At 43.2% G+C, this 16,322-nt stretch overlaps 1 long non-coding RNA gene and 1 pseudogene across 2 annotated transcripts; one reads left to right on the forward strand and one right to left on the reverse strand.

Annotated features, from left to right (window-relative positions):
• The first annotated feature begins 247 nt into the window (after window positions 1-247).
• On the forward strand, window positions 248-12,657 carry LOC144711169 (uncharacterized). Of its 2 annotated transcripts, none has more exons than XR_013583483.1 (2): window positions 248-1,380; window positions 1,541-12,657. It is a non-coding gene; the product is annotated as an uncharacterized LOC144711169 (long non-coding RNA). The 2 variants fall into 2 exon arrangements; XR_013583484.1 differs by having other exon boundaries at window positions 6,255-12,657.
• Window positions 12,658-14,009: 1,352 nt separating this feature from the next.
• LOC144711553 (small nucleolar RNA R71) lies at window positions 14,010-14,103 on the reverse strand (annotated as a pseudogene).
• Between the last annotated feature and the right edge of the window lie 2,219 nt (window positions 14,104-16,322).

Here is a 16,322-nt window from a genome sequence, read left to right on the forward strand (position 1 = left end):
TTTTCGTCGATCCATCGTTCTACTGCCGAGGGGGATAGGCCTTTCTCTAACCCTTCCCCCCCCTCTTTTTTTTTCTTGTCTTATTTCCCCTTTAATTTCCCCTTTATCTTTTTGCTTCTTCTGTGTTGTAAGGGGGAGCCCATTTATAAGGGCTCCCCAAATGGAGCCTTTAAGGCCCATTTAGGGGCCCATTTCCCCCCCTACGTAAGGGAGGAGATGGGTACCGTAAGTTCTTAGACCAGGAGTTTTCAGGAAATTGCATTCAGTCCGTTCTTGGTCTCACCCTCTGCGTTCAGGGAGGAATATCACAAGGGGTAGAAAAGTGGAAACAAGAGAAGGTTAGTGAGAAGGGAGATCAACCTGTTCGCAGGTCTCCTTCCCGACTCCTAATCGACGGTGTGTGGAGGTTCTGCTGGGTGAGCACAAGCTCCTAGCTGTCATCGAACGACACCAAGATCAAGAAAGGCTTCGGCGACAGTCACTCGTCGTTCGGCCATTGACTACAAATAGTGGAGAAAGTCTATTGCAACCTTGTTCCCGCTCCTACATGGGAATTCTACTGGCCGTTCTGGTCAAGGATTCCCACCGATCAGGGAATGGATCAGCCCCAATAGGTTTGTTTTCATCCAGAATTTCCTCCGTCGTGACTCACTTGTTGTGGAGTCTTCTCCGATCGAGAGCTCGTCCATTGGGAACTCCTAGATCGCGATCCAATCTGATCGGAAAATCCATCTGATAAAAAATTCATTCTCGGGAGTTCGCTCGATTGGGACACAATTGTGATCGACCGATTGATCTGAGCGGGACTTCAGTTGATGGGAAAATCCCATCGATCGTGAATTGATTAGACTTGGACTCCACTGGATCATGAGACCACTCAGCTAACAATTTATTTGATAGCCGCCAGACGATCACGAGGGGTGGAGGGGAACGACTCCTTTCCTCCCCTTGGCGGCCCTCTCAGTCGAGTCCCTCCGTGGGCCTTCAAGTAGCGCATAGGATGGGCCACGGTGACTGATCACTTCCGTAAGCGAACAAAGAAGACCAAGCCGTGGGATTCCCCGGCTCGGTCAATTGATGTGAGTGGGAATTCACCCTAGTTTGGCTGAGCGGCGACGACGACTCTACCCAAGGTCATCGCCCGCCCACACGGTTCCTACCGAGGTACAGCCCTAGGATAGCCCTTTCCGAGATCTGCGTGCCGGGACCACTGAGCGCTTGACGAGAACCTGTCGTTGTTCTTCTCCTCCAACCCTTATTAGAGCTCCGACGTCATCTTGCTCGCCGAGCCGCCGATCACTCTTCGGCGCCTCTCCACCCCACCCGTTTCAACCACCGCCAACGTCGATGAAATTCTGCACCCCAAGCCACGCCGACGAGGTACGCCGTCCTCTCCCGTCGTTCGTGTATTATCTGTTGCAGTATATTTTTTATTAGACTCCACCGCGCTCGGGCTAGGTAGGTGAGAGAAGTATAGAGAGATAACTATGACGTCTTTGAGTGTCTTGCTGATATTGATGAGACTGTCCATAATGTACAGCCCTACGAATTGACTCTGTTCGGCCATAGTGGCCTTCGTCGCTCCGACGAGGTTTGAGAGGCCACCGTCATCGTCACCGGTGACCCCGTCCAAGCGAGGAGCTCGGCGCCTCCTACGAGTTGGAGCCTGCACGTATGACACGTAGGACATCCATTTAGAGTGTCATAGTCGCATAACCTGTTAGGGTTTAATCCGTCAGACGACGACACCACCGTAATCCGATACATCATCACTTATTGGCACCGAACAATCATATTCGGTGTTGACCGAACGACGTCCTAGACGACGTCCGGCATCAGGAAGTCCTCTCCAAATATTTTACATGGACCTCAACTTTCACATATATGTAGTAGATATATATTAGTGATTTTAGGATTCCTTTTGAATTTGTTGATATCAAATTATAGTATAAATTTATGACTCCAATAGTGCACATAGGGTGTTCAACAAAATGCCTAGAAGAGGAAAAAGGATTATATATATTTTTTATAAGGAACTAAATCATTTTTTAATGTATTTTTATCTCAGTACGTATAAAGAACAGGAAGTTTATCTTCGTAGTTTTTATTGTTTTTGTTTAGAGATTTTTAATTGGGTTGCAAATATTTAAAATATTTTGAAAAGATTGATTTTAGGAATTGCATGAAGGATGTTTGTAGAAATGCCTTAATGGGGATTTTTTATTTTTGATATTTTACTTGGAATATTTTAAACTCGAGGAGATGGATTGGGGACCATTCCTCAGTCCTTCAATATTGTTCTATTAATTCTACTAACTAAAATCATAAAGTACTTACAAGGGTCTACAGCAGCTCAAGATTGTCAACATATCTCGATTTGGTTTCGGCCAAATTATCCTTGAGATAAGTCTTCTGGTCTTCTCCGCCCCCCACTCTTCTCCCTCAATAATCCCCCTTCATGTAACGACTCTCGCACCACCGCTGAACGAGATACCCCAGAAAAAAAAATAAAGAAGACAGAGGATCTTCTCCCCATCAATATTATTCCAAAAATGTCAATTCAGAGTGTCAGCGGAGAAAGATGTTTTTTGGCAACTTACCGTAACTTTGTAGGTCAGGAACGCTCCAAAAACCTTCATGACCAATGTGGGATCTTTCTGCTGCCCTCCCGGCGATAAATCTATGAAAATCTGCATTTTCGTCGCCAGAGTGGAGTCTCCAGCAATAGAAACAATGGCGGGAACAGATAATCAATAGGGTTTATTCTCCACCATTTGATCCTCTATCAAAGGGGTCAACGACTACGATTAAATCGTAGTCGTGGACCCTTGTTAGGTGTGGTGGACCCTACATAGGCAGCTCGTCCACGTCAGCCTCGACTGACTACGTGCCTGGTCGTGATTTGTCCACTTAGGTGCTCCGTGGTGAGTTGTTGTCTGAAACTAAAACAAAGGAGGAAAAAAAGATTAAAACTGATATTGACCATTCAATCTTCAAACAGAAGATCAACATTCAAGAGTATATCGCTATTTAGTAGAGGCCCGAATCAATGTGGGCTTCAGGCTGGATTGGCTTGAAGCCCGGTCTGGTTTTGTTCAATTTTTTTTAAGATTGCATGGCCTGATCCCGTTTGAGAAGTTTGGTTTTCAACATGCTAGATCGCTGGTTTTAAAAAGTGGGAGTAGTACATAACTTATGTTCACTTCTTGATCCTAGACAGACATCTCAATACTCCATTTACTTATAAGTAAACATATTGTATAAGTAGAAAGATAAGTTTACTTTAACTCAAACTCAAGTCACTATCTACCTCTTGCCACCAAGTATGGTACACGGTGCAGGATATGTGTTAATCATCTAAACTATAGCGACAGATACAACGGCTATGAAACATATGTGGTGGGGTTTTTATTGGAAATATGTGCACTTGACATACACAATGGATTTTGTGTTATTCAAATGGCTGTGGTGCTTTTTTTTGGATTCATGGCCTTATTTGCAATGACTACATCCTTTATCCAACCCATGTGTTGCCTTAGTAGACATGCGGCTTATTCCCAGATTAAGTTTTGTATCCCTCGATAATTCAAGGAACTCCAGTTTGTCAATAGTAATAGAGCTTGAGGCCTAACATCAGTTCTACACCTTGCTATAAATATTTATGTTGAAGGTTTAAGTGACGTGAGCTTAAGATGTCATAAACGAGTTAGGTGAGAAGTAGAGAAAGGAGAAATAATAGTCTAGGGTCATGAGATGTCCGAATAAAACACTATGTGTTCCTAACTCAGCCTAGGGAAATATCTAAAGCCAAACTCCGTGGACTCAACCACTATTCCACCTTAATCTTCACCACTTAGGCTGCTCCCTTCACAATTTGTCAAAACATTCTCAATCTTATGGGATATGTTCATACATGCTCACTAATCATGCACACTATAATTTGCATAATATGTGAAGTGCTACAATGAAGTGCATACGTGCTTGGATGAAATGCATATCTAGTTTTGGTTGACTCCGCTTTTCACCCTATTTAGTGGATACTCATATATAAGAATCATAGTATCTAATGGGTGATACTAATCTAGTATGTGAAGTTGATCATTGCATCTCAATTGTGTCCATATCTTCCTGCCACTCTTTGTTCCGTTAATAAAGAGAGTAAACTCTATCTAGATACAAAACCTAACTAAGAAAAGCAAATTCAATGAGAAGACTGGGTTGTCTCCCAGTACGCACTGAATTTATAGTCTTCAGCCAGACTTCATCGAACTTCATAAAAGAAATTCTATCCCCGTGTGAAAATATTTGTATTTTCAAGTTGACTTTGTCAAGATCTTCACCCCCATGAAAAGTACCTTGACTATGTGTGAGGAGTCCAGCGGAATTTAACTGCTAAAAATATATATGAATAGACAATAAGTCAACTTTATAAAATGATATGAAATATTTACATGATTTCGCTCAGCTTCTTCAAGTGAATAATATCCAAGCGCACTGTGCTCCTCCAAGTCACGTGGATGAGGTTGCTTAATGATTTCTTCCTTATCTTTCCCTTCATCACCATCTTCCTTTTACTCCTCTTGATAATCTTGTTTCTCACTTTCTTCATAATAGTCAATAGTAAAAGTTAGATTTTCAGTTCCATGATCTGCATAATACAGAGTGTATATGGGCACATAGACTAATCAACCCCATCCATAATCTGATCATCTTCGTTCATCGAGACCAGGAAGTGATCACTTGAGTTGTCCTTATGCTCCTCCATGCACATGGATGGTTCAAGATCCTCATGAAAATATTGGCTCGATGGGTGTACTATGTCCTATATCATCCCCTCGTCAGATGGGATTCTAATATGTCTAACCTTTTCATCATGTTTTCTATTTCTATTGTAAATTAGTTATAGTTGCTCCATCATCTTCATCATGAAGACTGGTTTTAAAAAGCGGGAATAGTATATAAATTTAGAAATCCTTGTCACAATGAATTGAAATAAACTTCTACTTACCTTGGACGTGGGTTACTCTTACCTTGTGGCCGCTTTGAGGAGCCGGCTTTGGCTGCACCTGCGCTGTGGGTGCCGCCTACAACTACAGTCTTTGTTGTGGCTGCAGGTGGCGCCTGCGGTATGGCGGCCTAGGGTGTGCTTTCGCAGCTCATTAGGATCCCTTTTTTTTTTTATGTAGTATATATATAATATTATGATTAAATTTATTTTTAATTTCTTATTTGTTCATTTTCTTTATACTCAACAAACAAATTTCATACTATTTTTTAGAAATGCAAAAACCTATTAAAAATATGACATTTCTCATATTGAATAAATAACTGCATAAGAAATGGAATTTAGCATAACAATGCATGTTCACTTATCATATGACTTCATAAACATTTAAGAAATTTTGACTCTCAGCCATGATTTATGGTACGTCAGGGATCCGCTCCACTTTTAACATGGTGGACCTGGCTCATATCGAGCCCCTTCTCTCTCATCTACTCTGGCTATTCTAGACCCTTTTAGTGTGAGTGAGCTTGCCACGACCATTACCCAGATAGTTTCACCTGACTGGCATGAGTGAGTTGATTATATAGTGCAGGAGATACTTAATTATGCACGGGACAAGGGTTTTGGTATGCTGATAGTGACGTATAAGTGAACGACTCGTAGATCAAAGATGATGACCTGCAACACCTGTAGCCTGATCTTCTTCAGCCGCTGCCATTCACTACCCCCAACTGGTTAGAGCAAACTCCTTTTGAAAACGCGAGGATTGATGAAGCGCGCCAGCCCCTCCATCCGATACATCTTCAAAGTCATGAGCACCTTCATCGACGACCATGCCGGCTCGCGTCCCGCCCAACTGACACGCCAAGGTTTAAGTGAAGAAACTCGGGTTCAAATACCCTGGGTGAAAGTTTTTATTTCCATTGGCTCGTGTTCATTCGATTCGTCATTTTATCATGTTTGCATGTTCGTGTTCGTCACATCCGTGTTCATCGTGTCATGTGCATATCGTCAATAGTTGTGTTGTTTTGTGTTGTCAAATACATCTATGTTTATTTTTCTATTAGGGGCAATCCAATGTATAAGATCCCCCCCCTTACTAAGGGCCCTTGAGCCCTTACTAAGGGCACCCCTGCCCGTACTAAGGGCCATTATACATCTATATAAAGGGGCACGATGGTGCCCTGGCCCCAGACTTGAGTCATTTCAATTTGATTGTTATTGATGAAACTCTGGCCTTGTGAGACAGGAAAATATGGGAGAAGAGCGGCGAGAAAAGAAAGGAGAGGAAGGAGGTTAGAGAGAAGGTCGAAGAAGTGGACGCCACAACCACCATAGCCGCCTACCTCGAGAGTTGCCACCGTTGGCCACAAGATCATTGCACTACTCTATCTCTCTACTGGCATCGTGTTGGCCCATGTGTCTTAGCTGCATGAATGGGACAAGACGGCGACATCAAAATAACCACCATCCGTGCCTTGCGACTCCGCCATGCACGCTTAGTTTACACGCCATTAACTTGTTCACAACCCACGTTGCATCTGATGTTGATCGAGCCGTTGGCCTTGTAGGACATCGGTGCTCCCTGGCTACGCCGCAGTGCTATTCTGTGTCAAGGCACGCCAGCGTCATGTGGAGCTGTGCTACGCACTTCTGCCAACACCGTCGCTCCATGGGCTGCTAGACAATGCGTCTTATATGGCGCGTCAAATGCATGTCACATAGCTACTACTTGAGCTGCGTCCGTCGTGCTGCTCTAACCGCACCTGATGCTCATCTTGAGATGTGCGCCACACAACCCAAACTGCACTGTCGTGCAACCCAGGCGGCGTCTCCTGCACGGCCTAAGCCGCGCCATCGTGCAGCCTAGACCGCGCCAGACGTGTAGCTCGAGCCACACTGTCCTACAGCCCAGACCGCACCTACCGCATAATTGAGCCGCCACCACCTCGCAGCTCGACAGCCAAACCATGCCTGTTGAGGGCACCGCCGACCATGCAGTCCAAGCCGTGCCATCGTGTAACCTTGACTCCGCATGCTGCATAGTCAAACCCCATCAAACCCCAAAGCTGCACACCCGGACCACATAGGCATGCCACCCGTAGCCTGCGCCGTCGGTGGCAGTGAGCCACACAACTAGGCAGTCATGGTGAAACCACACAACAGCACCAACCAAAGGCTGCCCCAACCGCGCAGTAGAACTATGCTGCCGCACAGCCTAATCACACAATCGCGCTAGTTGAAAGGCCTCGACATCCATGCAAATGAGACGCATAGCTGTGCAACCAGGCCCCACAACCACACTCGCTAGATGCATTACTGTCTGCAAAGCTAAGCCACGCTGCCACATCTGTTCCCCACAAGCCGCGCTAAACACTCGAGCTGGAGGTCACATTAGGTGCACCGTTCTGCTGATTTGGGCCGCATTGACGCAATGACGTCCTCCCGCATTACATCATCGTCTTCCTTGCCACACTCTGCAAGGTGGCACCCTAACACCTGTAAGCTACACCTTGCCCACCTTCAGCACCTCTCCACACTTGGATGTACAGGCTCGCGCCGACCAAGACACCAACGATGAGAGACATCGTCAACAAGGTACATTGTTCCCCTTACTCGTAAGTTATATTATCTTTTTGAATATATTTCTCGGCTATCGTCCCCCACACACAGGTTAGTTTACATGAGAGATTATATCTTCTTTTATTGGCAAAATACGTAGTCCCAAGTATGCAACCTTGTAGCTGTGCCCGTAGACCAATCCAACTGTGCCCTTAATGCCAACAAGGGGGGATTTAATATATGAAGTGGATTGTTTATCAGTGTTATAAACATGGAGTGAGCATAAATGTCCCAATTACACTTGGATCCTACTTGTCCGCGCCCATGGTGTGCTAAAAGAAAGTATTCATAAGTGTACCTAGGAGGTGCTTGGAGAGGGTCGCTCATGCTGGCATTGCATAGGGTCCCATGCACTAGTGGTAGTGCATGAAGTGTGTAGATCTTGTCCCACCTTCAATAGGTGTCGGCACTGAGGCGCATGGCATGTACATCGGTCAAATAAGAGGTAGAGTGCTCTCACCTCTAGTGCTCCATGCAATACGCCAGTCGTGGAAGTTATCCTTTGGTAGGGTGCGACGCGTGCGAAGAGCCGGCAAGCTGAGGCACATCAATACGGTGGCTACCATGAGCTGCCTTAGGATGTTCCTTCCAGGGGGAGTAAAGAGTAGAAGAGGCTCGAGTGCATACTGCATGGTTGGCAAGGGCATCTATAGAATGGGTGCCCTCGCGCAATTGGTGATAGATGCTGATCAAGCGGGGCGGCACCGCATGATGTCTTACCATACTTTCTTTAGTCGCCACTAGAAGCACGTACCTACACGGAGCATGTTTACTAACACCTATGAGTCCTAGTCTTCAATGACATTGTGAAGGTTTTGCATCTCGTAGAGGAGCAAACCATCACAAATTGCGATAAGACGGTTGCTGTGTTAGTTTGGATAACATAAAAATATGAAAAGGCAAAGAGAATTCTCATTGTGTAGGCATAGAGGATACCAACCCCCCATCCCCTACAGGGCCTAGGGTTCCCTTTGACCGCACTATCCCCATTCAAGTTGAGGATGCCAATAGGTGGTGGGCGCCAATGGACAAGTAGTACCTGAATGGTGATGGAGGCAAGGGTCACCGAAATGCCCCAAGTGTGAAGGACATCGCATGTGAGGACTGAGCTATGGGCGAGGGGCGGTATGAGACGGGGAGTGCGTCTTATCAACAATTGGACTCGTCGCGTGATATTCACATCTTGCATAGGTGTCCATACGAAATGAAAAGAATTTTGTGCTTTCTAGATCTCTCCTATTAAGTAAGAAATGCTAATGTGGAGGAATGGGCTCCATTTTGAGCGTGTTGGTGAAAGAAAAAACCAGCAAAAACACTCTAACGGTGTTAGAGTCAAAGGTGTACAGAGTAGTGGGTGTCAAAGATGTGTAGTTTGGCGCAAATAGTCTACGCCTCTCTCATTATGGAAGAAAAAGTGCTCTATTGCTTTAACCTAGGGAGATGTAGGGCATCGATGGTGACGTGAACTGATGGAGTGATGGATACGAGTGGCGCGATCATTAATCGGGAGGCTACGATGCATGAGTCTCTAAAGGAAGAAAGAGACATCAGTGGTAATCGCTGGATGCCAGATCTGGCGACCCTAATGCTAGATGGGGGATTTCTCAGAAAAATGCTCCCAAGAAGATCGGCAGGAAAATAACCCATCGAGGGTAAGCCTCCAAATAAAACGATGGTTAGTAGACCTGATGTGAGTACTTAGAGCCGGGGATAACATGTCTAGCGTGTTAGGACATCTTGCTCCCAAATGTGGTGTGTGTCACGCGTGAGTAGTTGTGTCACGGTCAATCGCAATCGATGAGGTGCAAAGTGGGGTTTGTGGGCTAAAGGCTCATCGCCAAGCCATGTATCCTACCAGGTGCTAATCTCACCATGGTGGACATGCCAATGTGTGACCTTGGCCTTCGGTAGCGAATGTCGCTGCCAAGTCTGGCATTTGTTATGGCCTGGATATCCATCTCTCTACGTGCCCATTCATCATACTTGGCTGAGATGAAACTCTCCAATGGGGAGTGCGTGGTATGCATATGCCAAATAAGGTTCTTTTAAAGCATGTCTTGGATGTCCTAAAGGTGTGTGATCCCTAGACCCCCCTCATCCATATAATGACAAACTTTCTGCCAAGAAACCTAGTGGTGGCGACTCTCTCCCTCGAGGTGTTTGAACCAAAAAAAATGTATGCATAGTCACTCCACCATGTGGAGGACTGTGGGCAATAGTGAGTGGGTCATGAGGTTATGGCGTGCGATGCTCATGAAGACATGTCAAATAAGCTGCGTGCGTCCCCTAGGAGATGGAAAACAAAATCCATCCAGTCTGTTTCTCAACTTGGATAACAAAGCATCAAAATAATGATGCCTAGCGGGTCCAAGAAAGTTGGGGTATCCAAGATAATCAAAAGGGAGGTTTCCTCGTTAGTACCCCATATAGTATTGGATAATCTGAGACTGCTTTACAGCGGTGGACGGACCCACCATAAAGCTGCTCTTTAAAGCATTGACGAGCTGGCAAGAAGCCCACTCATATGTAGTGAGGACACTCATAAGTTCCTTAGTAGATTTTTTTAGATCCATTTAGGAAAAGGATGGCATCATTTGCAAAAAGAGAGTGCGAGAGAATTGGGCAGTCGCTCGTGTGAGCGATCGGCTAAAGACCTCCATCAATATTAGAAGGGTCGGGGAGATGGGATCACCTTGCCGTAGACCTCTCGTGGCGGTGAAAAAGCATGTGGGGTGTTCTTCCCCTAAAACAGAGATGTGATTCTCTTTTATGTAGGAATCTAAAAGTGTGATGAATGCATTGGTGAACCCAAAGCGACATAACGCTTTGGCAAGGAAACTCCGCTCGACTCAATCAAAAGTCTTCTCCATATCTAGTTTGATGATGACATTTGATTCTTGAATATGAGTGTCTGGAGTCTAGGCTAACTCATGAACGAGCATGATGCTATCCTAGATCTATCGACCCTTGAGGAAACTACACTATTCAGGTGAGATAAGCCTATGAAGTAAGGCCTTAAGTCGATTTGTAAGGATCTTGGATGCAGCTTTATAGTATACATTACAAATACTAATAGGGAGGAAGTCTCTAAAAGAAGCTGAAGTGTCTACTATTGGAATACGCACTAAACAAGTGGATTTCCAACTTGTAGGTAGGACTTTATGCATAAAGATCTCCATGATAGCAAGCACTAAATCAGTGTCTACTATATCCCGACATGCTATGTAAAACTCCGTAGAAAACTCATTTGATCTCATGGCCTTGTTCCAAGTAAAGGGGAAGACCACCTCCTTGTTCTTTGCTAGCGTAGGAACAGCCGTAAGTATACCATTTTTCTGGTCGGTCACTAAACGAGGGATAGAATCTAGTAAATCCCTTACTCACAATAGTTGGTTGTGAAGCAAAGAGTGTACTGTATGCAGTACCAGATGGCTTTAGCGGGGCGGTGTCCTAATTATGTATGCGTAATAGGGTCTTATAATTAGGACGAGCTCTATGATTAATTCACAAACGTAAGAAACGTGTGTTTATGTCGCCTTCTTGTAGTGATTGGATACGAGATTTCTGGTGATAGAAAATCTCTTGTCGTCGCATGGCATCGTCGAGCTGTTCACTTAGACTAAGCTTGAGTTACCTTGCTTTGTGTGTCCAAGTATCTTGTAGCTATCACTCGATAGCTGCCATCTTTCCCTTGAGCTCTTCAACCAGTGCATGCACGTCCCCCAATACACATTTGTTACACCAATTCAAGTTGAACTTGAGGTTCCTTAGTTTGTAACCGAGGTTCTCCAAAAGTGATCTAGAGATCACGCCGTGCCAGTGGTGATGCACAAATATTTGAAAAGCTTCATGTTCCAGCCACATAGCTTGGAATTGGAAATGCAGCCTATGGGTATGAATACCCGAGGTAAAAGATTAGAGTGATATCATGATGAAAGATCTATAATAATATTGCACTATAGTAGTGCAATACTAACAATGAAGAGCGATCAAGTCATTCATACATACGTGCATCTGCTTGATGCTCATTGCTCCATGTCTATCTCCCACCTTTAGTGGGGGGCTCCACTAGTGAAGAAAGTCATTGCACGTTTACATGAATTTCAACCTAGGCGGTGGACCTCCCTGGCGCTCATTGATGGTTTGTACGTAGTTGAAATCCCACCAATAAACAAGGGGAGATCAACAAGACACGAACGGGTGTGTATATGTGATAAATCCAAAATGATAGTAATATATATGTGCAATTTCAGCTAATTTATGTACTTCTTTATCTTTATCTGGATATATTATCAACATTTATGTTAAGTTGTGAAACATCATGAAACAAAATCACCTTTTTCTAATTTGGAGTTAATTATTATCATTTGTGGGACTAACCCCACTTAACTCAATGAGTTAAGTGGAATGAATCTCACTCTCTTCTTAGTTTATGTGGAAGATGCAGGAATTAGGTGAAACTTTCATGAATAAAGGGGATAATTAAATGAAGAGGAAGCTATTTGGACCAGAGGAGCAGGCTCAGCCACAACCCTGGGCCAAGAAAGAAGGCCCAAAGCAAGACAATTGGCCCTAGTCTAAAGGCCCACTAAGGAAGCTCCACTAAGCCCACTATGAGAGGCATGTTGGGCCAAAGAAAGGAGGGCAAGGGGAAGGTCCAGTCATGATTATTTATGAATATTTCAGGGGCTTAAATGATGATTGGAGGACAACCTTGGACGTGGATCCAAGCCAAAGAAGAAGATCCAGCCATTCAATCCACAAAACATCCAAGGGTGGAGACTTAAAGATAGCACCTTTAATGCTAATTAAGGAAAGAAGCCTTGAACGTCCAGGGGGTATTTCATAGGTCTCTATGCTGATTGGAGGACCATAACGGACGTGGATCATGACCCTGAAAAGAAGATCTGGCCATCCATTGTATTAAAAATCCAATGGCTCTCCTTTGCTCTCTCTCCCTATATAAACCCCTTCACCCTATTGTAAAATTCATCTTGTGATTCAATCCAAAGTAATGTTTGGTGGCCTAAGTGCAATTGAGTCATAGATCCATTCACCTCAGTGAGTGCCAGGCTGAGGAGGAAGCATCCAGGGCTGAAGAAGTTGGTGGAAAGGAGAAGAAGAAGTCCCTTGGACCTTAGCGGGTGTGACAAAGAGGTTACCTTCTTATTTCTCCTTTTTCATTCTTTTTTTTTTGTCTTTTGTCTTTTGGTTAGTCTTGGATCAGCTAGCCAATATCCAGACGGTTCCAGTGCATCCAACCACGCTCTAAAATTTGTTCTAGAACTCATTCTAGAGTGATTTTAGTACAGTCCATTTTTTTCTCTCTCCTCCACCAAGGAACCTTCCCCATTTGGCATCCGTACTTAGCCAAATTTTGACTAAGTCCAGAGCGCCAAACTGTTTCATTTCCTATTTTGTTTTAGCTTTCAAATACTCCTAAAAAATACCCAAAAATTATTTTCTGCCTATTAATATTATTATAATATTATAATAATATTTTATTTTTCTTTGTTATATATTTTTATTTAATTAGTTATTCATCTTCATATGTAGTAAACCTACCTCTAAAATTATTAAAAAGTACAAAACTAAAGCACAAAACCCTTGCTCCCTGTGGATCGACCCTTACTCTCCCTACGCTAGTAAGGTTATTATAATTTTTTGTTGTTTTAATTCGGATAAACCAACGACACTAATTAGTGAAGTTAGCTCATCACTAATTACCCCAAAATCTGAATTATCAACTGGCGTCGTTGCCGGGGAGCACGGTGATTGTTTTTAGTGAATTTGTATTTTTTCCTCTTTTGCCAAAGTTGAGGGCAGCTAACCCTCAACAAACGGTACTTCTAACTACTTTTTTGGAGATTGATGGTCTTGACAAGGTCTAAGGCTGGGACTAGTGTTGAGGAAGATCTAGACACTCAATATCCTGCTCTTCCAGCAATACTTACAGCTCAAGATAAAGAAGAAGTCGATATGGCAGAAGATGGTCAGCCACCACAAGGGAGGAGAAGGACGATGTTGGATAGATCTACTCCATCAGGAAGTCTACGGCAAACCGGCATCAACATCAATGTAGGTGAGGGGGTTATGTTTTGGTATGAAAATGCCCTACTGAACTCTCTCCCTGAATTTACTGGTCATTCTTCTCAAAACCCCTTAGAATTTCTTGATGATTTTCATATTCGATGTTCCTCTCAAAATATTCCTGGTTTAACTACTAAAGCTTTAAAAATGAAATATTTTCCGCTTACTTTGAAAGATAAGGCTTTCGCATGGTATAGAAATTTAGGCATAACATTTAACTCATGGGAAGAAATGCAGAATAAATTTCTACATAAATTTTATCCCCTTTCCAAAACTAATTTTTATAGAAAAGAAATTCAGAAATTTTATCCCCAAGATCATGAAGTATTCAGTGAATCATGGGAAAGGTCCAATGAATTAATCTCAAAATGCCCTCACCATGGAATAGAAAAATGTCAGCTAGCTGAAATTTTTTATGAATCACTTCCTGATATTTTTAAAAGTAAAGTGAATCAAATAGCTGGTGGCTCGTTCTATATGGCTTATGAGGATGAAGTCTTTGATCTTTTGGAAAGGGTGGCTGAAACTGACCTACAAGAAATAGGAGCAAGTCAAAATGGAAGAAATGCCAACCCAAAACGAGGAGTGCTGCAAGTAACTTCAAAGGAAGCTGATCTTCATGCAGGGATAAGAGAAACCAACAAGAAACTTGAAGAATTGACTTCCACTCTAAAGAATGCTTTTCTCCCTAACTCACCCCTTGTGAAAGCACAGATTTGTTCTATATGTTCTAGCAGAGATCATGAGGATGGAGCATGCCAACTTGGAGAGGAGGAGGTCCATTTGTTGAACCACAACCAACAGCCTTGGGGAGGACCAAAGAGGACCATCTACAACAACCAAGGAATCTACTCCCAAGGAACCAAGGCCCCTTTCGAGTAACGAGTCTAATTCTAGACCCCACCACAGCAGTCTTATCAAGCAGCTCCACAAAACCAGGTACAAGATTTGTCCACTCTAACACCTGTAATCTCTCACATGATAGAGCAGCATAATCGAAGGCCACGGGAAGAAATGAAGATGCGCATGCAAGCCATGATGGAAACACAGACAAAAATGATGATGGATGCGCAAGAGCAGACCAGACAGCTATTGGAGAGCTTGAAGCAAAGAACAGCTGACCATGGAGGTAAGGGAGTTGAATCCAACTCCCACTCAGGTCGATTTCCAACTCAACCTTCCATTAATCCCAAAAATTTATGTCATTTACAAGAGGAAACCCTATATCATGACAATGAGGAAGATCTTGAAGAAATTCAAGCCATTTCAAAATTGAGAAATGGCAAGGAACTTCAAGATCCTCACCGAGGCAAGGAAAAAATAAAATTGGAGGAAAATAACCTAAGAGAAGGAGAGGCTCCATCACCTAGTGTGGAACCCCTACCTTCAACCTACACCCCTCCCATTCCTTATCCTTCGGCCTTAAAACCCCTTAAGTCTTCTCCTGATTATGAGTATAGACTCCTAGAGAATTTCAAGAAAGCCACTATGTCAATAGCCGTAGAGGATATGATTAAATGTGCACCTTCTTTAAAGAAATATTTAAAGGATTCATGCACATCGAGGAAAACCAAGGAGGTAGTTAAGCTTTCTGAAAATGCCTCTAGTATCTTAAACTATGTTCCCATTAAAAAGAAAGATCCAAGAGCCCCTTTTATTACATGTGAAATTGGAGGAAAGATTTTTACTAGAGTATTATTAGATACAGGAGCTAGTATTAGTATTATTCCAAAAGTTTTATATGAGGAATACGCTTTTGGGGAATTAGAGGAAATCTGCATGGATCTATTGCTAGATGATGGAAAAATTAGACAACCAGAGGGTAGGTTATCTGATGTGATGATAAACGTTCAAAATTGTGAGATCCCCGTCGATTTTATTGTAACTGAGGTAAAGGTAAAGGGAGATCTAAGTGTAGCACCTATCATTCTAGGAAGACCCTTCTTAGTGACAGCTAGAACAATCATGGATTGGGAAAAAGGGACTGTTGAATTTAAGGTTGGAGAGGAAAGAGTTAAATTAGACATATCCACGATGATGAAATGTCCTAAAGGGAGTAACGAAGAGCTAAAATTTTGTGATGAAGAGGAGGATGATGTCGATGCTATTCGAGGGTTTTTATTGAGAGTAGATGATGCCAACGAGGAAAGAGTAGAACTTGAGCCTCCTACACTCTCCCTAGATTTGAACTTAGAGCTTAAACCTCTCCCATCATCTTTAAAATATGCATTTTTAGATTCTAGAAATTCCTTACCTGTGATTATTTCCTCTTCCCTTACTCCTTCACAAGAAAATGATTTGCTTAAGGTATTGAGAGACCATAAAGGAGCATTAGGATGGACATTTGAAGATATTAGAGGAATCCCTTCATCAATTTGTGAACACATAATATTTTTAGAAGAAGATTCTAAACCTTCTAGGGAGCACCAACGTAGGCTGAACCCACATATGAGGGAAGTATTAGAGAATGAAATATTAAAATGGCTAGATGCAGGTATTATTTATGCCATTTCTGATAGTGAATGGGTCAGCCCTATTCACATGGTGCCAAAGAAATCTGGAGTAACAGTAGAGATCAATGAAAAGGGAGAAGAAATCCAAAAGA

The sequence above is a fragment of the Wolffia australiana genome, chromosome 13 (genome assembly GCF_029677425.1).
Source record: "Wolffia australiana isolate 7733 chromosome 13, ASM2967742v1".
Taxonomy (NCBI): domain Eukaryota; kingdom Viridiplantae; phylum Streptophyta; class Magnoliopsida; order Alismatales; family Araceae; genus Wolffia; species Wolffia australiana.